The 26648-nt window shown below is 33.2% G+C and overlaps 2 protein-coding genes and 1 long non-coding RNA gene across 4 annotated transcripts in view; 1 reads left to right on the top strand and 2 right to left on the bottom strand.

The window, feature by feature from the left end:
* Positions 1 to 26648, bottom strand: part of LOC126885731 (valine--tRNA ligase-like) — a 184640-nt gene that overhangs the window by 65253 nt on the left and 92739 nt on the right. The gene's annotated exons all lie outside the window — the stretch shown is intronic.
* LOC126885736 (uncharacterized) overlaps positions 1 to 26648 on the bottom strand; it is a 97821-nt gene that overhangs the window by 11199 nt on the left and 59974 nt on the right. The gene's annotated exons all lie outside the window — the stretch shown is intronic.
* LOC126885741 (uncharacterized) lies at positions 6343 to 20714 on the top strand. Its single transcript, XR_007698447.1, has 2 exons — positions 6343 to 6696; positions 19306 to 20714. It is a non-coding gene; the product is annotated as an uncharacterized LOC126885741 (long non-coding RNA).

Genomic DNA, 26648 nt, shown 5'->3' with positions numbered 1-26648 from the left:
ATTTCGATCCTAGTCATTATCTCTTGATCAGAGTCACAATTTACATTTAACCAGCTGCCAAGGTACTTGAAATGATTTACCCGTTCTAACTCCTCTCCATCAAGAGAAAGCTGACCTTGATGTATCCACTTTGCCAGAACTGCCATCAACTTTGTTTTTGAAATGTTGATTTTAAGGCCTCTCCGATATCTTGCTTGACTGACTAGATTTAATAGTGTCTGAAGATCTTGTAAATTTTCAGCAAGAATGGCTGTATCGTCAGCGTATCTAATATTGTTGATTACTTCTCCGCCTAGCCTTACTCCCTCTTGTCTGTCATCCAAACCTTTTTTTGTAATAGAACGCGCATACAAAATAGTGCTTCTCTAGTTCCTAGACCATTTCTAAATCCAAATTGCTTATTACCCATTCTAGTTTCGCACAGAAGGAATACTCGGTTTTGTATAATACGTAAAAGTATCTTAAGTGTGTTACTCTTCAAACTGATTAGTCTAAAATCGCTGCATTTGAAGGGACTGCTTTTCTTTGGTAATGTTATAAACAGTGACTCCAACCAATCATCTGGTATTTTTCCTTCGTTGTAAATTTTGTTAAAGAAAGTAGTCAAATGGGTAATGTTTTCCTCGTCTAAAAGTTTAAGTAGCTCAACAGGGATTTGATCTGGTCCAGGTGCTTTATTGTTTTTGGCTTGTTATATTGCTTTTATGACTTCTGACTTCAGTATACTGGGACCTCTGTCTAATTGGTTGTCACAGGTAGTATTTGGTATTTTTTTGCTCGCAAGTGTATATTAATTTCTGAAATTTTTGAAATTAGTTACCGACTCAATCCATTGTCTTCGGAAGCTCTTTTTGTACCAGGCTCAGTGTTTATTAATTCCTGTAGAATTCTTCCTTCTTTCATTCGAGCTGTATGATCGAACCATCTTAATCAAGTATCGGTATTTTTAGTGTCCTTATATTTGCATTATATTATTATTGGTTCTTCTCCGCCAGATATTCTCCTCTTTGAAACCTCCGTATATTATTAGCTGCATATATCTAACTTTAGCTCGATATATTTATTAAGTCGGATAATTGTTGTATATATTCGTATTTTTGTGATCCTTGACATTTTCGTTAATTTCAACATCTCTTAAGGCCCGTTTTCACGCTACGTCTTATTGAACGTTTTGTTGGATAGGACAAATCCTATACAATAAAATGTGGCGTGTAATAAAAAATGTTGCAGGACTGAAAGTAAAGCAGATAGAAAGTTGAATGTTTTTGGCGTATAGAAGAATATTGTACCTTTCATTTGCAATTTGCAAAATTAAAATCGGTTAACTACCACGGCGTCAGAATTTTTTTTAAATAAACATTAATTTTTGGTGCTACGCGCAGGACAGCGGTGTTCGATTCACACAAGTTGATTTCCACCAAAATTTCTTCCAATCTTTATCTAATATATTATTTTCTTACTCTATATTTTGTTGTATTTTAATATTTTAATTCCACAAAAATCAAACTAATTTGATTATTGTTTGTGAAATATTATTTAAACAATTGCACCTGTTTAAAAATAATAATCTTTTATTCTCGAAGTTAAGATATATGAACAAAGAAAGTTTTTGCTAAAAAAAGTGTAATTTCAATGGACAGAGTATGTGTTTTTATTTTGCAATACACAAATTTATTTATTTATATCGAAATGTACTAAAAATTAAAATTTATCAATTATTTTCAAAGGTCACTGGAATGCCCAATCAAAGAAAACATATCCGCTGTCCTGCGCGTAGCACCAAAAATTAATGTTTATTAAAAAAATTCCTGACACCGTGGTAGTTAACCGATTTTAATTTTGCAAATTGCAAATGAAAGGTACAGTATTCTTCTATATGTAAAAAAATTCAACTTACTGTCTGTTTTATTTCCAGTCCTGCAACATTTTGAAAAAATAAATTTTATTTGCGAAAGCTGGATTTCAAAATTTATTTTTCAAAATCTATTACACCGATCTTAAGAGGATGGGTACGTAGTTTCTGCTCCAATGCCCAATGTTTCTGCTCCAAAACTAACAAGTATTTTTGAAAAATTTAAACGCAGAATGAAAGATTACGTTATTAGCGAGGGCCGAAAGTCCCCGAGAACTGCTATAATGTTTATTTTAATAAGTTACAGGGGTGAAAAATTAAGAGAAAATTTAGTGTGATTTTTAATTAGGATTCGAAATTCAGGATTCGAAAAAAAATGAACACAATGTCCGTGGTAATATTTTCCAAATCTATCTTTGTCATACAACGCACACAGTCGAATAGATAGAATATTGTCAGCACTGTCAGTCAGACAGTGACAATTTTAAATATTTGACATGGCATCGGGAATATTTTGAGTTGTTGATTAAATAATATTGATAGTGTATTTGATAAATAATTGATTTAAGACGTGAACTTAATAAAAAGTTATTTATTGTTTATTATTTATGGAAGATCCAAGCAGAGAATAACCAGGATATATGCAGTGATCCAAGTATTTTGTTGTTAAAGATATTCAAAATTGTAAGCGTTTCATAGTAACAATATGTTATTAAAAAATCACATTATCATTTTTCCTCTTTTTTCGATTGATTATTAGTTTTTGTTGTACAGTAGATAAATTATTACAATCACTGAATACATAGTTAGTGAAAAAATTATCATATTAATTAACTGAATTAATAATTAAGGCAATTAATTACACAAGTAACAGTTATCCAAGAACATTCAAAAGCCATCTTTAAAGTTAATGATGACATTGTCAAGTAAAGTTTACATATCCATACCAGTGAGAATTTTACTACACGTAATTTGCCGTGTAAAGACAGAAAAAGTAGGGATAGCCTTAAAATATTTGCGAATTATGTACCGATGGCCTTAATGAAATTTACAGTATTGTTTTATTATATCATAAAGTTTTTCTAGGGGAAATATAAAGCTCCTAAGTGTAGCATAAATCGTTCAAAAACGTAAAATGCGAATACTTGTTTTTTATGGTTTTTTCGCAATTATTGCTATTTTGCAACAAGGGTGACAATTTTTAAAAATCTTAAATAATCCTATATTGTAGGAAATTTAATTACGCAACTTTTATGTCAGTGCAACTTTTCTCGGAAATGAATACTTTTAAAGTTATAATCAAAAAATGAAGAAAAAATCGAATTTTTCCTTCATTTTTTGACATTTTGATTAGTTAAACAATTTTCCGGACCTTTTTGAGTGGGAGGATAGCTCAAATATTATTATATGAGTTATTTTCAAGCAATTTCTGCAAAAAAAATGAGTCACCTCTCAACATCCAAATGTACTAATATTTTTGCAGATGCGCCCTGGTCTATTTTGTATATTTATTTACAAATTTTATTGTTTTAAAACGCTCTACGGACAAAACGACATAGGTTACAGTTCAAGTTGATTCTCAGTTAGAGTTGACTTTTCCTAGTTCGAGTCAACTCCAACTGAAACGAGCAGTAAAAGTTGATTTGAAAAATTTAAATAAACTTTTACTAATAGTTAAAGTTGACTCTTCCTAACCCTTGTTAGTAAAAGTAGATTATACAATTTATACGAGTATAATCTCACGTGCATTTTTGATGAGTGTGCAGTGTGCATCTCTTTGTTTTGACCGTTTCAACTACTTATTAGTCCAGGCTGTAACGTCGCCCCCGCTAGGTAAATTATTCTGATTCGATTTTTTTGCACAAACTTACTCAAACAAATACATCCTTATAACAAATACACAGTGTCAGGCGGTACCGCGGTCGAAAAATTGTTTAACCAATTTTTGTTAACCAAATTCACAAAAATAATTCTTATCTACTCTACCTCATATTATGTATACGTTTTTATTGTGTGAAAATTGTAAATATAGATAGCAGTACATGAACGGTTTAAAGTGTGCCTGAAGTAATAATGTATTTTAAATGGGATTTACTTTTTCGCACTGTTTTTTAGCACACTTTCATATAATCAAATATCCTTAACTTTCGCCTTGTCATGGTGATGACATGTGAGCAATATATTACAAAAAAAGTTTTGACAGTTTTGTGGTTTGACAGAAGTTTGAATTTTTAAATGTCAAAGTTCTAAAATTGTAAAATAGGAATGTACTCCAGTGACGAAGAGTTGCAGTTTTTTTATTTGTTTTTTGGTAGATAAAATAGTGTATAAAACTGTGCGTTGAAGTACTTTTTGCGCACTTAGGCGATGTATAGCACTCGGTCCGCTCGTGCTCTAAACATCGCGTGCGTGCGCAAAAAGCATACTTCACGAGCTGTTTTATAAATAACTAAGTATTTCACTCCGGACAAATTTTTTTAGATGATTTTGGTCATTCGGAGCAAAAAAGGTCTCTTGTGATTTTTCTCTAAAATTGATAGTTTTCGAGTTATACGCGATTTAAAATTTGAAAAATGCGAAATGACCATTTTTAAGGCTTAATAACTCGATTAAAAACTATTATTATGAAAGTCAGAAAGTCACCTAATCAAAGTTTAAAGCCCCTTCCCCCCCCCCCTACAAGATCCTGAAGAAATTTTTGTCATTATTTTATTACTAAGCTGTTAGTTTTAATTATCAACAATGAGCGCTAAAAGCGTATTGAGGCGGCCGTCAATGTGAGTGCGAGTAAGATCGTCCATTCCGACCGTCCAATGGTGCATCTCAGTCGCACTCACATTGACAGCCGCCTCAATACGCTCCTAGCGCTCATTGTTAACAATTAAAAATAACAGCTTAGTAATACAATAATGACAAATATTTCTTCAGTACCTTGTAGGGGGGCCGTTAAAATTTGATTTGGTGACTTTCTGACTTTCATAATAATAATTTTTAACTGAGTTATTAAGCCTTGAAAATGGTCATTTTCGCATTTTTCAAATTTTAAATCGCGTATAACTCGAGAACAATCAATTTTACAGAAAAATCACAAAATACCTCTTTTGCTCCGAATGACCCAAATGATGTAAAAAAACTGTCCGAAGTGATTTTTTTTGTGAATTTGTTTAAGACAAATTGTTTAAACAATTTTTTGATTACGGTACCACCTGACACCCTGTGGATTCGTTATAAGGACCTCTTTTTGAGTAAGTTTGTGCAAAAGAATCGAACTGGAATAATTTACCTAACGGAGGCGACGATACAGCCTGGACTATAAATATCACGATTTGAACATAATATACAGTAACATTTAATTTCTAGAATCGGTTGTTTGTGTGAATCAACTTTTACTAAATGGCATTGGGAAGAGTATACTTTAACTAGTTGGAGTCTACTTTTACTAGTAAATGTTGAATAAAAATCTTCATTTTATATTTATAATCAACTTTTACTAAAACCAGCCGTTTGAGTCGACTCGAACTAGGAAAAGTCAACTTTAACCTTCGGAGTACGGAGATTATTTGACTTACTTAGATTACGATGATGGGTCAAGCGTGACCCATTTTCATTTTATTTATAAGGATGTTTTAAATAGTCAGTATTATTAAACAGTATCTTTAATTCAACAAAAAACAAACAAAATCCTAAATTATTGTATTTAAATTTTTTAAGATGGTTACCCATGGGCATATACTAGTTCGCTCCGGCGCGGCGGCCAGATTTTAATATCTTACAGAAAACGGGCATAGGTAAATTTGCTCCGGCCATATATTTGAATACAGCGGAACCTCGATAAGTCGGATTAATCGAGACTGCGGCCGATCCGAGTTATCGAAAATCCGAGTTAGCCGGAGAATATGGTAAAAATTAATAAAACACGGTATACTTACAGATAAACTCCATTAGAATTGCAAAAACATGAAATACATAAAATATGCACAATACATCTTAATTACGTACAGTTGTATACAGTATTGTTTATTTCTTGGTAAAAAACTTGGTCAAAGTGAAAAAATGTTTGTTTTGTCTGATGAAAATCGGTTCGGGTTAGCCGGACTTCCGGGTTATCGGAGGCCGACTTATCGGGGTTCCACTGTCCGTATACCCGTAAACAGAGACGGCTGCGATTTACGTGTACCTACAAACATATTGAAAATATTCTTCGAAATCCGAAGACCGGGTCAGGACTGACCCGGCATCATAGATATTACGTAGAGGAAAAACTGTAATTTGCATGTTCACGAATTATATACGAAAAAATAGATTGAAACAAATAAGGAGAACTTACGGTCAATCGGATTTGTAAAAAAATTATTTCATAAAATATTAAGAAATAACAGAATTTCGGGTCACGCTTGACCCAGTCTTCGTACTCCGAAGGTTAACTGGATAATCAACTTGAACTGTAACATATATACTATTATGTAACGGACAAAATGACATAGTGTAACGTTGAGTGATACTCATCGTCACTTTATAATATGCATTTCAAAATATTTATTAGGAAAAGCAACTCCCAATAAGTATGCAACCAAATATACTTCAGCGTGTAGTAGGTATTGCCTAGATTTTAATAAGTATTTGGACAAAGTTGGTGACTTTTAGGGGAATTCGTAATCTAGAAGTTGGTCCGTGTGTCGATACGGCTTCCGGCTGACGTGTTTGTCATTGCTTCGGGGAGAGCAGGCCAGCACTTAATTTTCAACTCTTGTACAGAAGACATCTGATCTCCCGATCTCCGGTGGCCATTGCCAGAATTTACCTTTTAGTTGAAAAAGTTATAAGATTAATTTACGTTGGAGGAAGTTTTTATTTTGTTTTGGGTTTTGTGAAGAGTTTGAGGAGAAGAGTTTTTGTTTCCAATACTTTTTTGAAGAGCAATGGGTATGTATTAGATAAATGTCTCGTAGCTATGGTTTTTCCTTGGAAAAAAAAATAGCCCTTTATTCACTGTCAATATCTTACATATATTATCTTTATATGAATTATTACTCTTCAATCATCATATTTGCAATACTTCAATACCATCGCACTTATATTTCTACAGAAAAAAAAATCTTTCATTATATTTCCGGTTCAAAGTAAGTTTGGAATCAATGATCATTTTCCTTTTCTCCTTTATATAACTCCATATAGTAATCTTTGATTACAAGATCCACATTTACTTGTCCAAATACTTTCTTATATTCGTTTAAAAAGCTGTTTCCATTCAAGGATAATCAAGGTCAATGAACTTCAAGCATGGACATCAAACTTCATTTTTTACTTAGATTTTTTCTCTGTCAAGTTCTGATAAGGTGATACACCTTTTTTTGTCGAGGCCCTGTTTCTTGTATACTCAAGGACAATCAGCTGATCAAGGTTTTTTTATTATTTTAGCCACTGGAGAAAAAGGAAATTAAGTCACCGTTTTTGTTTTTGTTGGATATGGAATAAGCAATCAGTTTGGGGTTTCTTTTGGTGTGGATTGGGATTTTATGTTTTTTTGGAATCAACATTGATTTTTACCGGTACTAGTAAGTACCTCCTCATCGGACCATCCGTATTGTGGTTGAGTATCTCCCCAGGATTGGAAACCGGAGGATACCTACCTGGCTCTCCCATCGTCAACCTCTCAAGGAGTTTGGAGAAGCCTCCGTCCCTACTTTTGTAGAAGCGACAGGTTTTTATTATAAAATATATGTTTTCAATTCTTTTAAATAACTGCTTGCAATATTAATATTTTTCCCAATAAATTAGAAATAACCTTAATAATCATATAAACTCATTTTTTCTAAAATCACCATTTGTAATATTCAATCATTTTTTTTCAACAAGTTTTATCGTTCACTGTTCGTACCATTCATTTAAAATAGTCCGGGAATTATAAACTATATGTTAAGGTGTTGTATACAATATCTACGGTTTTAATTCCTATTTAATAACCTTTATTTCAGTTAACAGGTATGGTACTCAGGGTTATCACTTAGGTCAGATACGAGATTGTCAACCAATACTGTAACCAATATCCATAATACATTTTTGTTTAAGTAAATAACTTGTGATTCCCAATAACTGTCTTGATCTAACTAATTAAGTTCTTTGTTTTAATTTTTATTGCGATCTCATTGTCGACAGGAGCGTACTTTTCTAGTACAACAGGTACTGATTAGCTAGTTTGTATAAAATTGTATATAGGGGTTATAGGTTTTTTTTCATTAAATTTGTTGGTTGTACATACTTATATGTTTTATTATCCTACCATTTTAAATAGTATTAGTTAGGTACAGCAATATAGGTCACGTGGAGAAGAATTTATAAAATCCTTCCCTGGCGCTCAACACTACTTCTGAATATCTTCTGGGTCAGTAGTTCTTTTTTTTACATTTCTTTCCTTATTTTACTTTAGTTTCTTAACACTCTAGTACTTCATTAGGTACCGTCTTATTTCGGGCGTGCAAATACGGCCTGATCCTCTCCTGAGTCCACTTGATACAGTCTCTTAAATATCCAGCTAGCCTATTTCTGTAGAACTTAGTCATTTATTAAGCTACCCCATTCAAACAGAAAAATCATACGTTACAATTGGCGCCCAACGTGGGGCCCGATTTTCAGTAAGACAGTACCTTTCTTTATTTTGTTGCTTATTGTAAATTTTTCTAGTAAGTATCTTTCTGGTTCATAGTTGTATATTTTGTAATTATATAGAGATACATTTTTGATTCCTTTTGTACGTTATTTGTAAAATACACTAGTGCACTTGTATTGCTGTATTGGTACTATTTTAATTTATTTAAAATAATAATTGTAAATCGTGAGTAGGATAATATTTGAACAGGTATATTGGTTGACATTTCGGTCTGGTCGGTTTGGTGATACCTGGATATTTATTTTGAAAAATTTTGAATGATTTATTTTTTTTTGATATCTAGGTACATTACTATTTCTGATTTAGGTGCAGCCACAATATACTACAGTTAGCTAAATTTTTGCTTACCATACCTATATATAATTTATAAAGTTTCATCTTTTTTTATATACATTTTCGTTTAAACAATTACTTAAATTATTTTAAATATCTACCCCAAATATATATCTCGGTTATATTTGGTTTGTCGGTTTGTTAGGTCGTTAGTTTAGCAGCTCGTCGGTAGAGCAGCTTGTTTAGTAGATTGTCGGTTAATTGGGTCGTTAGTTTGTTGGGTTGGGTTCGTTTTGTCGTTGTTGGGTTGGGTTTATTGGTACTAAATTTTTCCTACCACCATGTGTACCTTTCAGCCAGAGCATTTATTAGTTAAGGAGGTAGATTATGAGTTGAGGATAAGAGAAATAGAGGTTGAAGAATCCGCTAAATGTGATAAAAAACGCAGTCTATTGCGTGGTGCTCTTAAACAAGAGCAAGGAAATAGGAGTTTCCGGCAAATTTCAGCTGCATCTATTCCTTTCCTGGAACAACAACAGGGAATAAATGAGACAATTGAGGATCTTACTCAAAAGATATCCAATTTTAGAGGGACTGTCCATGATAGCATGTATTCTAGATACATTTCACGTCTTGCTCATATCTCTGGTCGTGTCCACTTATTATGTTGCTCAGATGAGGAGCAACAACTTTACAAACGCTCTATGTCCATTAGGATTCTCAGTCTAGAAGGTGAACTCGATTCTCGAGTAAATCCTCTAGCCACGTCCACTCCTGTTTCTTCGGTTCAAGCCTCTAATTCCTTGTTACATCCCAAGCCTGTGCAGGTACATAAGTGGGGAGTTTCGTTTTCTGGTGAAGGTCATTATGACCAAGTAATTTCATTTTTAGATAGGGTAGAATGTCTTCGTGTTTCGAGAGGTGTGAGTGAGGAAGATCTTTTTTCGGCTTCTGCCGAATTATTTACAGGCCATGCTTTTACGTGGTTTATGAACAACCGTGGTAGCTTTACCACTTGGACTGGTTTGGCTCAGAAACTAAAATCCGATTTTCTGCCTTATTCTTTCCAAACTGATCTCTTAGACGAGATCAAGAACCGCAAGCAGAAACCTGGAGAATCAGTGACTATGTTTATTAACACTATGTTGGGTATGTGTAGTCGTTTAGATACTCCTTTAACAGATAATGCAAAAATTAAGATAATTTTAAAATGTTTGCTACCTTTTTACCATGCCCAATTGGCACTTGTTGATATAGCCACTATCGAAGACCTGACAGATAAGTGTAAACGGTTAGAAGAAACTCTATCCTGGTCTTTTCATCCTCCTACAACATCTAATTCTGGTGCTGGATTTACCTCTCACTCCTCGAGAAATCGTTCTTGGCAATCTAGACCCTCTACACCGAATGTGTCTGTGACTACTCATTCCTTTTCTTGCTGGAATTGTCAGTCGATTGGTCACGCATTTCGGGATTGTTCCAGACCCCAAACCCGGATTTTCTGCCACGGTTGTGGTAAAGATAACACACTGAAACGAAATTGTTTTAAGTGTTCGGGAAACGAGCATGCAGAGGCTCGTACCCTGAGCGTTCCTCAAACAGCAGCCCCATCAGGGAATATGACCGCAGCTGTAGACGAAGCTTCAGGTCCAATACCCGCCAGCAGTTCGAACACCTCTCAGGAAGGAAGAAACGCTTCCAACCGGAGACCAGCACGCAAACCGAAATCAGGGAAAAAGTAATTGTTGGTAACACTTTAGTTGACTCGTACGGTTCGCTTGATCGTAGATTATTCCCTCCAGTCTTAAACTGGAATTTTAGTAATAAGCATAATCAAGACGAGGAAACAGTTCCAAATTCTATACCAGGTTGTACGGTTGTAAATAATAATAATATGTCTATGTTAATACCAGATAATTTTGAAAATAAATCAGATATTTTGGATTTTGATATAAATTCGTTATTAGTTAGGAAACATAATGATAACCGACCTTATCTTGAAATTGAAATTTTAGGACAATCTTGTTTAGCTCTATTAGATAGTGGCTCTAACATTTCTTTAATAGGTTCGTATTCGCTGAAATTGTTAGAAAACACTGATATTAATGTTATGCCTATTTCTTCTCTGCAAGTCTCTACCGCAGATGGTGCAATCCAGTCAATTACAGGTAAATTTGACACAGAAATCGTAGTTGCCAATATTCGGAAAATGATTACATTTTATGTTATCCCTTCAGTTAAAAATTCTATAATTCTTGGCATGGATTTCTTAAATGCATTTAATAGTACATTAAACTGTTCAGATTTTTCGTTATTTATATCTTCCTTTAATGTCGCAACTGTAAGTGCCATTCGTGAGTTCTCTAGTTTGTCTAGCTTAGAACAAAACCAGTTAGAGAATATTATCTCTAAATTTTCTTCTATCTCTTCCAAAGATAAATTAGGCCGTACACATTTAATATCTCATACTATCGAAGTGAACACTTCAACTCCGTTTAGACAATATCAATATCCCATACCTCAGGCATGGCAAGCAGATTTAGGTAAAGAAATTGATTCGATGCTCTCTCTAAACATTATCGAACAGTCAAATTCTTCGTATTGTTCGCCGTTATGGATGACAAAGAAGAAGGATGGATCATTCCGGGTATGCTTCGATGGTCGCAAACTTAATAGTATCACTACTAATCGAGATGCTTATCCCATCCCTCGGATAGATATAATTCTTAGCAAACTTCAGAATGCCAAATATATCTCTTCGATCGATTTATCCAAAGCCTTCTTACAAATTCCGTTAAGCGAAGAGAGTAAGAAGTATACTGCTTTCGCTGTCAGTGGTAAAGGGTTATTTCAATTTGTCACAATGCCTTTCGGTCTAGTTTCAGCTCCACAAACAATGTGTCGTCTAATGGACTTGGTTATTGGTCCACAACTTGAATAGGTTGGCTATAGTTGTTACTCCTGATTTTTCGTCACATATTGAAATATTGGAGAAATTATTTTCACGCCTTAAAGAGGCTAATCTCACTGTTAATTTAGAGAAATGTAATTTTTGTCGTCCTAATTTGAAATTTCTAGGATATGTTGTTGATCATCAAGGTTTGAGAACAGACCCTGATAAAGTAACCGCTATTAAGGACTTCCCCATTCCTAAAACTACTACACAATTACGTAGGATCTTGGGCATGTGTGGGTACTATCGTCGATTTGTGCCTTCTTATTCTACTTTATTATCACCTCTTACTGACCTCCTTAAGAATAGGAAAAAGGGCCAGACTATCACCTGGACTCCTGAAGCCGATGATGCTTTTCATCGCATTAAGGAAGCTCTTACCAGTGCTCCGGTCATGACTTCACCTGATTTCAGTGAACACTTCTACCTCATGACGGATTGTTCGAATACCGCTTCAGGTGGCGTACTCTTTCAGATGAAAGATGGTTCTGAACACCCCATAGCATATACTAGTAAGAAGCTTAATAAGGCTCAGAAAAATTATTCCACTACAGAGCGTGAACTCCTTGCTATTATTCATGGCTTGGAGGCTTTCCGTTACTATTTAGAAGGTCGTAAGTGTACCCTTATTACTGACCACAGTTCATTATTGTGGATGCATTCTATGCGTAACCCATCCCAACGTTTGTCTCGATGGATTTGTAAGTTGTCAGCCTTTGATTATAATATCGTCCATCGTAAGGCAAATGGTGTTGTAGTAGCTGATGCTTTGTCTCGAACGTTTGATGTCAATCTTCTTGACTTATCCACTTTAGTTCCGGATGCATGGTATCAGAAAATGGTGGAAAAGGTTACCCAAGAACCTGATCAGTATCCTGATTTTAAAGTGGAAAATAATATCCTTTATAAGCATGTTGTTAGTTCAGTAGAAGCTTTGTCTAATATGTCTGATTGGAAAATTGTCGTCCCAACAGCAAACAGGGATGAAATTCTTCGTACTTTTCATGATAATGTGACATCTGGTCATTTCGGTTCCTATAAAACATTTAGTAGGATAGCAGAATTATATTATTGGCCTGGCATGCGCAACTATATTAAGAGATATATATCTAGATGCAAAGTTTGTGCTACTTGCAAGCCAAGTACTATGCCACAAGCTGGATTAATGGGTACTTTTAGGAACATTGACTTCCCATGGCAGATGATATCCATGGATCTGATTGGACCATATCCTCGTAGTTACAATGGCTATACCTATTGTTTAGTAGTTGTGGACTACTTTACTAAATTTCCACTAGTTTTTCCTCTTCGGAATGCTACTGTCCCTGCCATTGTGAAATATTTGGAGGAACAAGTCTTTTTGTTGTTTGGTGTCCCCCAAATTGTGTCTTGTGACAATGGTCCTCAATTTGTGTCTAAGGCCTTTAAGGATCTTCTTACCAAGTACAAAGTTCAGAAGATCTTTTATAATGCTGCATACCATCCGCAAGCTAATCATAGTGAGCGAGTGAACCGCAGTATTGTAACAGCCCTTAGATCGTACACCTATCCAGATCACAGAGCTTGGGACCAGTATATCCACTCCATAGCTCAAGCCATAAGAACTTCGGTCCATGAAGTTACTCAATGTTCTCCAGCTTATCTGAATTTTGGTAGAAATATTGCTTTGTCTGGTGATTATTTCGGTTTAATTTCAGACAATTCCACAAATCTCCCTCAGATCTCTGAGAAACTTCATCGTTTAGATGATGTTCAGACTTTGCCCCCAATATTTGCAGACATCAGGAAGAAGTTGAAATCTTCTTACCTTAAGTCACAGAGTCAATACAATTTGAGGAAAAGAGATTTGCGATTCTTTGTTGGTGATCGGGTATTAAAACGTAATTTTGTTAAGTCAAGTAAAGGTGATGCTATTTCTGCCAAATTTTGTCAGAAATATGTCCCATGTGTTGTCAGTAAAGTAATCTCTCCTTTAATATATGAATTAAAAGATAGTTCGTCCAACAGGAAACTTGGTCGATTTCACATAAAGGACTTACTACCAGATAATACTGTCAACGACTTAGAACCTTCGTCATCAGAAGAAGAAGATTAACTTAACAGTTTGATCAAGTTAATTCCTCTTTCTAAATTTCAGAAATACTCGATTGTTCAATGAATAGGTTAATGCTTGGATTTTGATTTTAGTCACCAGATAGGGACTCTATGTTTTATCTATTATAGTAATCTTTCTAGCTTTCCATATTCTATGTATCTGAGATTTTATTAGTTTATTATTGAGATTTAGCTTAATTTGGCTTATTATTGAACTGGTATGGAACTGTTAACACCTTGTATGTGATTATGCTTATATATGTCATCACTTATAGATTAGTGTATCTACATAATAGGTTTAGATTAGGATTATCTCGTTTTGTATTTGATTTTGTAGTTTCTACTGGAAAGTTATTTCAGTGCTTAGCATGATTCCTTGGTACATTAGCTTATTTTTGTCTAAAGAAGTCATTGTGATATTTGTTTGGGTAAATGCAATTTTAGTATACAGTGTGATTCCAAAGTTATACTTCATGTGTCCAAATTTTGATAAAGTTAATTGAGATTAAATTTATGATAAAGACTATGAAACCATTTCATTATTTATTGTAGTGAACATTTCTTAGGAAAGTGGTTTGCCTAGCTATGCAAATACGTGGGTTCGAGACTTGTTGCTTATCGACTGTGCACCTGATAGGAAGCAGATTTCATTGCTCACAGTTGCCTAGTTCCAAGCCATACCTCAATTAGTTCAGATGCTGAATCTTTATGATAGAATGTTTAATCATCATTTTAATCATGCACTAGGCATTCTTTTTCGATTTTCAGTTTACATTCATTCTGAAGAAACTTAGTCTTAACTTGTATGTTTATCTATCCTTCTTAAGCTTTACTATTTTGTTTGTTCTGATAATAATGGTAACTTCTTAAAGATCAGTCCTATGAAAATGTAGCTTTTGCCTACACCAAGGAATTATTGTGTTCGAACATCAGCTTTCCTGGAAACTCATTATTTTTTGTTTGTATTTAAATTAGAGTCAGGATCAACATCCTGTTGTCTGGGAGTAACTAGGGAACATTTTCTTAATCTGCAGTTTCTTTAGAAATTGATTTACTTGTTCTCTAGTATTTCCTTAATTGGATTTATTTATAAGAGTTATAATATGTGACTTCTTGATTTATTTCATGTGTGATGACTTCGAAATATTGGTTAGCTTCTTCTGGCCATTCTTATCAATCTGTTGGCTATAGCTACAGTTAGAGAATCCCAGAATGAGCTAACTTCTGTTATGTCGACTATTCGATTAGGTACCTTTAGGAAGATCTTCCATGGCATCTGATACAATTCGGATGATCAGTTGAATTAGGTTCATGGTACCCAATATGTAATCATTATTAGCACATTTAGTGCTAGGTTGTAGCGTTGCTCAATTAAATCTGCCTGGTTGTTCCACCTTGGATATGCTTCAATATAAATCTGTTGTCCACTGTCGGATCAATTTAGGATAAAAGGCTTGCTACAATACTTTCTTTTCTTACCAATAACTCTTATATTTATTTTCATATATACTATGATCTATGTTGGCTTATTGCGAAATGGCTACGAAATCTACTAATTGTTCACTTTGGATATGCTCTATTTAAATCTGTTGTCCATCGATAGAACAATTTTGTATTACTCGTCCCATTCGACATTTTTTTTGAGATTAGGATTTATCTGAATTATGTACTTTAGAAACGGGTTATAATAACTCTTAGGTATGTATGTATGTTGATATGGCATGTGATGTATTCGCCATTTAAGCAACCCATTTACACGACTCATAATTTGCGGTTAGGTATAATCGATCGAGTCAGCTGTAAGTGTGAGTAAGTTAGTCGTTGTATAGGTTATATTGAGTTTGTATTCGAATATTGTTGTTATGGTGTTCTTGTTGACTATAATTTGGGGTTTTATTTAAATCTACTAAATCAACTTGAACACAATTTGGTCTTTAGGGTATATGTCACAGAGGACTGGTACTATGAGTTTGGACGGTGTCCAACGATAGGTTAGTTTATAGTAGTGTAGTATTCGTAGGTTCTTATTATATTTTAGATATTTGTTTTGTTCACGCCTGTGTTGGATCCCACAGCGTGTGATTTTTCTCTGTGGATACTTGAGTTGAGTATCTATATGGGTATATATATATATATATATATATATATATATATATATATATATATATATATATATATAAAAAAGTACTGAGATAACAGCTGGGAAAACCCTGGTACTGAGGAAGCAATGAAAGACTGGTGCTTCAAAGTGAGTGCCTTTTATTTTGGTCAAGCTTTCGCCTATTGTTTTTAGGCTTCTTCAGGACTTGCTACAAAGAAGAACATTCTTTACAAATATGCTTAAAGATAGAACAAGCAATTCTTACCGAAATAGGTGCACTAGTGCTCAGTGAAAATAAGAATACATCTTTTACCTTGCCTTTTTTGTGTATACATAAGTAATACAGATATTTTTGTTGTTATTATTTAGCTAATAAAACCAGATATCGAAACTGAGTCAGATCCTCTCTATTCAACCTAATCCATTGTAAGAAAATTTGGACAAGTGTCGTTAGAAGTTGATTTTTTTATTTACAAAATGACACCTATCGATCCATCGATTGTCAACGTCCTCTTCCGTTTTTTTTTACGTCTGACTGACACATAGAAGATTTGTTTAGAGATTTCGAGAGAAGAGACTCGTAACATCAAACAACCATTCGACTGTCACTATTCGAACAGCTGTCTGAAATCACTTCTTCTCTTTTTCATGATGTAATTGTGGTGAGCTTCTGATTAAGAACCTCCCACCCAACCAATTGCAAAGGATGGATCAAAGGTGAAAGAATGCAATGAAAATCGTTAGAATGGCCGACAGCTCAGTTGTCACTTGTTGAACTGTCGTTCGAATCCAACGATACCACTAAACCGGAAGGTAGTGGTGATCTTTGAAATGTAAAGAAAATTATTATGGTTCTTACAATAGATTTGCCATTAAAACATATGTTTTTGGTGGAGAACGTAGAGACGATCAACACTCCAACTGTCACTTGTTGAAATGCCGGCTCCTCACCCGTTCCCTGTGTCTTCTACGTCAAGTTATTAAAAATATTATGGATAGGGAATCTCCCACTCAGACCCGCCATCCGGTTCACTTACAGGAAACGACTATTCTTTATAAAATGTGGAGTACAAAATGTAAAACGTAATACTTATTAAAATTGTATTACAATTTTATTATTGTATTACAATTTTAATAAGTATTACGTTTTACATTTTGTACTCCACATTTTATAAAGAATAGTCGTTTCCTGTAAGTGAACCGGATGGCGGGTCTGAGTGGGAGATTCCCTATCCATAATATTTTTAATAACTTGACGTAGAAGACACAGGGAACGGGTGAGGAGCCGGCATTTCAACAAGTGACAGTTGGAGTGTTGATCGTCTCTACGTTCTCCACCAAAAACATATGTTTTAATGGCAAATCTATTGTAAGAACCATAATAATTTTCTTTACATTTCAAAGATCACCACTACCTTCCGGTTTAGTGGTATCGTTGGATTCGAACGACAGTTCAACAAGTGACAACTGAGCTGTCGGCCATTCTAACGATTTTCATTGCATTCTTTCACCTTTGATCCATCCTTTGCAATTGGTTGGGTGGGAGGTTCTTAATCAGAAGCTCACCACAATTACATCATGAAAAAGAGAAGAAGTGATTTCAGACAGCTGTTCGAATAGTGACAGTCGAATGGTTGTTTGATGTTACGAGTCTCTTCTCTCGAAATCTCTAAACAAATCTTCTATGTGTCAGTCAGACGTAAAAAAAACGGAAGAGGACGTTGACAATCGATGGATCGATAGGTGTCATTTTGTAAATAAAAAAATCAACTTCTAACGACACTTGTCCAAATTTTCTTACAATGGATTAGGTTGAATAGAGAGGATCTGACTCAGTTTCGATATCTGGTTTTATTAGCTAAATAATAACAACAAAAATATCTGTATTACTTATGTATACACAAAAAAGGCAAGGTAAAAGATGTATTCTTATTTTCACTGAGCACTAGTGCACCTATTTCGGTAAGAATTGCTTGTTCTATCTTTAAGCATATTTGTAAAGAATGTTCTTCTTTGTAGCAAGTCCTGAAGAAGCCTAAAAACAATAGGCGAAAGCTTGACCAAAATAAAAGGCACTCACTTTGAAGCACCAGTCTTTCATTGCTTCCTCAGTACCAGGGTTTTCCCAGCTGTTATCTCAGTACTTTTTTATTTACTAGTAACCCAATTACTCCTTGGACGTTTTTATATATATATATATATATATATATATATATATATATATATATATATACAGGGTGGTGAATCGGAAAACGGGCCATAGGAAACTCAATGTAAAATTTTAAACTGTTGAATTCCTGCTTCCCTAATTTTGTTACATCAAATGTCATGAGAAGTTATTTGTAGAGGACTGAAATCTGCATTAAAAACCAAAGTTACAATTGTTCTACGATTTCAACACATTCCAAAATTTTGAAAAATATAATGTATTTACCGCAGTAGGTATGTGTGGGCATGTTAGGCCACACGTTACTATTTAACTGACAGTGAGAACACTATTGACTGAAGAAAATATCTTTATTATTAATACTTTCTCCTTAACTGAGGGTATCTGATCAACTTTATTGTGTTTTAAACAATAAATGATAAAATAAATAAAGAAATTGACAGTTCAAATTGTTAATATAATAAATTCATTGTCACCGAATGCAATTTTATACACATTATTGCACTGTGTGTGGCGTAACTTTGGCGTATTTCTCTGAAAATTGTATTATATTTTTACAAAATTTTGAATAATTATTATTCGTAGAAAAATATTAACAGTTGTTTTCAATACAGATTTCAATTCTCTACAAATAGTTTCTTATGACTTTTGATGTAAAATAATTAGGGAAGCATTAATTCAAAAGTTTAGAATTTTACATTGAGTTTCCTATGGCCCGTGTTCCAATTCACCACCCGGTATATATATATATATATATATATATATATATATATATATGTATAATAAAAAAAAAATTGTTCATAAGATCAATTTTTTTTCTTACAAGTAATGGGGGAATGTAACGTTGAGTGATACTCATCGTCACTTTATAATATGCATTTCAAAATATTTATTAGGAAAAGCAACTCCCAATAAGTATGCAACCAAATATACTTCAGCGTGTAGTAGGTATTGCCTAGATTTTAATAAGTATTTGGACAAAGTTGGTGACTTTTAGGGGAATTCGTAATCTAGAAGTTGGTCCGTGTGTCGATACGGCTTCCGGCTGACGTGTTTGTCATTGCTTCGGGGAGAGCAGGCCAGCACTTAATTTTCAACTCTTGTACAGAAGACATCTGATCTCCCGATCTCCGGTGGCCATTGCCAGAATTTACCTTTTAGTTGAAAAAGTTATAAGATTAATTTACGTTGGAGGAAGTTTTTATTTTGTTTTGGGTTTTGTGAAGAGTTTGAGGAGAAGAGTTTTTGTTTCCAATACTTTTTTGAAGAGCAATGGGTATGTATTAGATAAATGTCTCGTAGCTATGGTTTTTCCTTGGAAAAAAATAGCCCTTTATTCACTGTCAATATCTTACATATATTATCTTTATATGAATTATTACTCTTCAATCATCATATTTGCAATACTTCAATACCATCGCACTTATATTTCTACAGAAAAAAAAATCTTTCATTATATTTCCGGTTCAAAGTAAGTTTGGAATCAATGATCATTTTCCTTTTCTCCTTTATATAACTCCATATAGTAATCTTTGATTACAAGATCCACATTTACTTGTCCAAATACTTTCTTATATTCGTTTAAAAAGCTGTTTCCATTCAAGGATAATCAAGGTCAATGAACTTCAAGCATGGACATCAAACTTCATTTTTTACTTAGATTTTTTCTCTGTCAAGTTCTGATAAGGTGATACACCTTTTTTGTCGAGGCCCTGTTTCTTGTATACTCAAGGACAATCAGCTGATCAAGGTTTTTTTATTATTTTAGCCACTGGAGAAAAAGGAAATTAAGTCACCGTTTTTGTTTTTGTTGGATATGGAATAAGCAATCAGTTTGGGGTTTCTTTTGGTGTGGATTGGGATTTTATGTTTTTTTGGAATCAACATTGATTTTTACCGGTACTAGTAAGTACCTCCTCATCGGACCATCCGTATTGTGGTTGAGTATCTCCCCAGGATTGGAAACCGGAGGATACCTACCTGGCTCTCCCATCGTCAACCTCTCAAGGAGTTTGGAGAAGCCTCCGTCCCTACTTTTGTAGAAGCGACAGGTTTTTATTATAAAATATATGTTTTCAATTCTTTTAAATAACTGCTTGCAATATTAATATTTTTCCCAATAAATTAGAAATAACCTTAATAATCATATAAACTCATTTTTTCTAAAATCACCATTTGTAATATTCAATTATTTTTTTTCAACAAGTTTTATCGTTCACTGTTCGTACCATTCATTTAAAATAGTCCGGGAATTATAAACTATATGTTAAGGTGTTGTATACAATATCTACGGTTTTAATTCCTATTTAATAACCTTTATTTCAGTTAACAGGTATGGTACTCAGGGTTATCACTTAGGTCAGATACGAGATTGTCAACCAATACTGTAACCAATATCCATAATACATTTTTGTTTAAGTAAATAACTTGTGATTCCCAATAACTGTCTTGATCTAACTAATTAAGTTCTTTGTTTTAATTTTTTTGCGATCTCATTGTCGACAGGAGCGTACTTTTCTAGTACAACAGGTACTGATTAGCTAGTTTGTATAAAATTGTATATAGGGGTTATAGGTTTTTTTTCATTAAATTTGTTGGTTGTACATACTTATATGTTTTATTATCCTACCATTTTAAATAGTATTAGTTAGGTACAGCAATATAGGTCACGTGGAGAAGAATTTATAAAATCCTTCCCTGGCGCTCAACACTACTTCTGAATATCTTCTGGGTCAGTAGTTCTTTTTTTTACATTTCTTTCCTTATTTTACTTTAGTTTCTTAACACTCTAGTACTTCATTAGGTACCGTCTTATTTCGGGCGTGCAAATACGGCCTGATCCTCTCCTGAGTCCACTTGATACAGTCTCTTAAATATCCAGCTAGCCTATTTCTGTAGAACTTAGTCATTTATTAAGCTACCCCATTCAAACAGAAAAATCATACGTTACAATAGGTATGTTAATTGTCCATAGCGTTTGTGTTATATGTAGGTATGTATTTTTTTTAGATATTAAAGTGTGACGCGATTATAAACGAACGACTGATCGGCAATCTTGGAGTACGGAGTCAATGAAGAAAGTCATCGAGGCATTTAGAGATAAGAAAATTGGCTCGTTATTAATCTCAAAAATTTTTGATCAACCAACTCTTCGCAGGCATTTTTAAAGCACTAATAAAACTTTGGAGTCGAATTCAAAGGCATTGTTTGTTGGAAAGCTATCTTTCCATCTGATGTGTAAAGGCTATTAGTTGAGCATATACAATTTTTTGAAAGTCGTTTGTTCGGATTGACACAAGCAAGGTTACAAGAATTAGCTTTTCAGATGACTGAGATGGTTTAGCTCATTCATACATTTTACATACAAAAGAAAAAGGCAGGACAAGACTGGTTGGATGAATTTCTAAGATGTAATAAAAATATATCGTTATTATTATAATATATGATTGCTTATTATTATCTAAGCAGTTATAGTAAGCGATTATTATTATTATTATTATTATTGTATCTGTGTTATTTGTAATCAAGTAAAATTTTGGAATTGAATACAGTTAGTTAAACCACATTGTACTTGGCTTAATAAACTCATAGAAAAACGTAACAATATAATATGGAGCCAAAAAGTAGGAAAACGAAAAAATATTATAAAATATGAGAGAATTACAAACAAAAACTGGAGTGAATGTATAACTGGGTTACTTTTAGAAGATTAGTTTGAATTACCGCCCGAAAAAGAATTCGGATCGACAGAATAAGACTATGGAAGGAAGTTGAAGGTTCACTAATAACAATTATTATTGAAAGGAAACAAATAGCCTAATATGGTACGACCACGTCCAGAGGATTGATAATGCAAGACTTTCGAAAAGGATTACAGAATGGATGCCATCCAAGCGCAGAAAACTGGGAACGCTCAAGAAAACTCGTAGGGAAAAAAAACCACTGTGATGAGCGTAACAGATCTTAGAGAGGGCCAATGGAATAATCGAATAATATGGAAATTAGACATCGCACAGCCACAAGACGTATAATTTAACTTATACTTTTTTATTTTAATCAGTTGTGTATTGTTCTTGTTCTATCTTTAGTTATAAATAGTATTTACTTAAGCACACAGTTAATTCAAAATGATAACCTAATGAAGTATTGAATATGGTTTTGCGTCAATCAGCACTCTAAATAAGTTACTAGCATTTTTATTAATAGGTTTGTTACGTGAGAAATTAATAACAAATAGCTATCTCGAGTAAAAATGGTCCTAAAACAACTTTTTTTGAATTCGTGAAAAATATGGTTTTTTAATACAACTTTAAGGTTAACTTCTGAAACTATTTTCAAAATTTATGACGTCAGAACGCTACAGCGTTGCCAAAACGCCAAATTAGTACATAAATGTGAGGAATTTTTAAACAGGTGAGGAAAGCGAGATACGTTTAATCCATATTGTTATGAAAGATAACACAAAAATGTATACAACCCGTACCTTCTACCTCTAAGTAAAATTTAAAACTCAAACAGTGAGGCACTGTAAATATTTCAATAACTTTTTTTTAAGAGGGCTTGGAAACCCAGTGTGACAAAAAGGAAATAGAAAGTGAGAATAGAATATTGCGAAATGAATGGATAGAATTGCGATAATTTAAAATGGATTACATTGCGGTTCATTTGTTAGAAGCTGATATATGAGGCAGAAACTTAAACATCTGAATCCACAAAAAAACTTTCGGAATTCGAAATGCGGCTCTACATACGTATTCTTAAAATTTCTTAGGCAGATCTCAAATCGAGAAGTATTAAGAAACATAAAATAGGAAACTTCTGAAGACAGTTAAAATAAGAAAAACATCGTACCTGGGGCACATACTTCGAAATGATAAATATTCTCTCTTAGGTGACATTTACACGGTCAATATTATTGAAGGAATATCGATATTCATCAATATATTGAACGTGGAGTATATTGAAACAATAATATTCATGGCGATAATATTGAAGAAAATCAAATCGGTTTGATTTTTATTGAAGTGCTGTCAATATATTTAGACCAGTAAGGATCTGCGAAAAAACGTCTATTTTTGGATGTGAAAGCTGGCATTCGAATTTTTGCAGATAAGGTTAGGTGACACCTTCAGTAATAATAATTGACTTATGCTCCTTCTCAAATATGCCCGGAACATTAATAAAAAAATTAAAATATTTAAAAATTTCGAAAAACATCGATTTTTTTCTGCTTTCTTTGCTTATAACTTTAAAACGATTCGTTTTGGAACAAAGTCGTGGAGAAATAAAATAAAGATAATTGAATTTTGTATGATATACGACTGGTAAAAAATGTCTTAAGGTATTACCTTTTCTGCAATATAGCAATAAATACAAAATAAGGGAGCAAAATAAGTTTGTTGTTATTCAATATTTTTTAACCACTTTGGTGGCACTTAGAACCTTAGTAATTCGCTTAGGAAATTCTTTGTAACATACTTAAATCGTGTACCAAATTTCATTAAAATCGACCTAATAAATTTTGCATAATAAATTTGCAATCTAAATGTTTTTAAAAAAGTTCAAATTTTTTAAAATCTTTCTGAACAAAAAGTAGACCATTTAGAAGTTGGCTAATTTTTTTACATATAAAGAGGTGCTCTACCTATCTAATACACTTTACAGAATTAAAATCGGATTATTTAAGGGGCCCCAGCAATGTTTTAAATTTATAAACAATTTTTTGGCTTATAAACAAATAGCTTTGTTTAATAATAAAAAATTAATTTTTAGCAATGCAAATAATTAACCGGTATAATTTGAAAAACTTTCAAATGCTGTCAGCAGAATTGCTATTTTATTTTTTAATCAAACGTTATTCGCGTTCAAAAATTGCAATTTCTCGATTTTTTTAAAGTTCCACCGCGTTTATCTCGAAAACTATGCATCCTACGAAAAAACTTGTAAGAACATTTTTTGCTTAGAATTACCCAAGAAATACAAAAAAAATGTTTTATTTTGCGAAAAATCGATATTATGTAATTCCTCAAGTTCTTTGTTTATAACAATCTTATCGATATCCGGATCAACTGTTACCCAAAAAATTCGTGTTCTACGGGTCAAAATACATAAAAAAACTTATGTAAGTCCATCTAAATAAAGAAGCCCGTAGCACCCCCTTCTGGCCACAGCACTAATTTGTTTATAAGCCAAAAAATTGTTTATAACTTTAAAACATTGCTGAGGCTGCTTAAATAATCCGATTTCAATTCTGTAAAGTGCATTAGATAGGTGGAGTACTTCTTTATATGCAAAAAAAATTGACAAATCTTTGTATGTTCTAGTTTTTGTTGTGTAAGATTTTAAAAAATTTTAATTTTTTAAAAAAAGTTTAGATTGCAGAATTATTATGCAAAATCTAGTAAGTCAATTTTAATGAAATTTGGTGTACGGTTTTAGCACATTACAAAAATTTTCTAAGCGAATTAGGAAGGTTCCAAGTGTAACCTAAGTGATGGAAAATCATTGAATAAGGACAGGATGTTTTGCCCCCTTATTTTATATTTATTGCTATTTTGAAGCATTGGTGATAAATTAAGACATTTTTAACCAATCGCATCTGATAGAAAATTTAATTATCTTTGTTTTATTCCTATAGGACTTTGTTCTAAAATGAATAGTTTTTAAGTTATAAGCAAAAAAAGTAGAAAAAAACGAAATTTTTTGAAATTTTTAAATATTTTATTTTTTTTTATTATTGTTCGGGCATATTTGAGAAGAAGCATAAATCAATTATTATTAACGAAGTTATCACCTAACTTTATCGGCAAAAATCTGAATGCCACTTCTCACATCCAACTAAAAACAGATCCTTACTGGTCTAATTGAGGCGCCGTCAATATTATTGACCGTGTGAGATATTGAGCAATAAAACGTCACTTGTTCTAAATTTTAAATTAATTTAGTTAGTGTAAATGGTAAAACTAAGTTGCTTCTATTTATCTAGCTTAATTTTGTCATTCAGCTTCAGCATCGTTCAAAAGGTTGCTGGACCAAAGTTAACGAAACTTTTATTTATACGAAATAGTGCTGAATCGTCTTTACGTGCAAGAATGTTGTTTATATAAAAAACAATTGATCAATATTATTGAGTTGTGTGAGCGCTACCGTTTTTTTTGCCATTTATTCGTCAATAATATTGCCTCAATAATATTGACCGTGTAAAGGTCGCCTTATACGCAACCATAGAAGGAAGAATAGATAGAAAAAAGGCGTGGGGATAAAAAGGAAATATTGGCTAAGTAATATCAGAGATTGGACTAACCTCAGTATAGAATAGAAATTTCAAGTTGCAAAAGATAGAGAAGCGTTTAAATACGTGATCGCCCATCTTCGTCAGAAGATGGCACTCCAGACAACCATTGTATAAGACAGAAATACTTCCAAGTGATTATTACTTTTGAGTGTTAAGCCTCAAATTACTTTAAGACTATTATAATAATTCCGCGAGGAAACAGTAGCGATCAACAGGTAGCGAAAACGCGTTCCAAGATTGCGGCTGTAATTTTGAATATTTTTTCGAGATATTTGGCACACGTATTCGTAATATAATAAAGAATGGCGGTACAGAGCCCAATTTGAAAAATATATTAATATGTGGAAATTACTCTGTAATTAAATATAATATTAAAAAAACGAGCCTGTACCGCCATTAAGAACAAAAGAATACACTTTCTTCAAATAAACTTTTTTATCCGATGCCTAGATTTTGTGTCATTTTGGAACTACTAATGAAATAAAAAATTTTAGTAGTTCCAAAATGACACAAAATCTAGGCATCGGATAAAAAAGTTTATTTGAAGAAAGTGTATTTTTTTGTTCTTCTTAATGGCGGTACAGGCTCGTTTTTTTAATATTGTGTTTAATTACAGAGTAATTTCCACATATTAATATATTTTTCAAATTGGGCTCTGTACCGCCATTCTTTATTATATTACGAATATGTGTGCCAAATATCTCGAAAAAATATTCAAAATTACAGCCGCAATCTTGGAACGCGTTTTTGCTACCTGTTGATTGCTACTGTTTCCTCTTAACAACCAAATAATTAGAAACCTTTACTGGAATCATTCAATCAATTTACTCATTAATTTGAAGGTGAACATACTGAATATGTGAAAATCATGTGTGGAGTGCAAGACTGTATTTTATCTCATCTAATCTTCAATCTCTACTCTGAAAAAATATTTATCGAAGCTTTGCACGAAAAACGTATTTAGACAAGGTGAAAACGGCGGGTTCGTTGGCAAAAATATTCCCATAAGATTTTTTTGCATAATCACATTCGTGAGACATCCCAGAATAAGGTTCAAGAAGTCGCCCACGCGAAAAGTGGTCCAAATTTTTTTTTATCAAATTGCAAAAATTAATATCTTTGGCCCGGACAATTTTTTTTAGGTTTTTTGGACCATTCTGGACAAAAAAGTTCTGTTATATTTTTCTCTAAAGTTGATCGTTTTCGCGTTATAAGCAATTTAAAATTTGAAAAACGCGAAAATGGCC

The sequence above is a fragment of the Diabrotica virgifera genome, chromosome 5 (genome assembly GCF_917563875.1).
Source record: "Diabrotica virgifera virgifera chromosome 5, PGI_DIABVI_V3a".
NCBI lineage: Eukaryota > Metazoa > Arthropoda > Insecta > Coleoptera > Chrysomelidae > Diabrotica > Diabrotica virgifera.
Note: the sequence above shows the minus strand (reverse complement) of the source record. Positions and strands in the feature narration are given on the sequence as shown.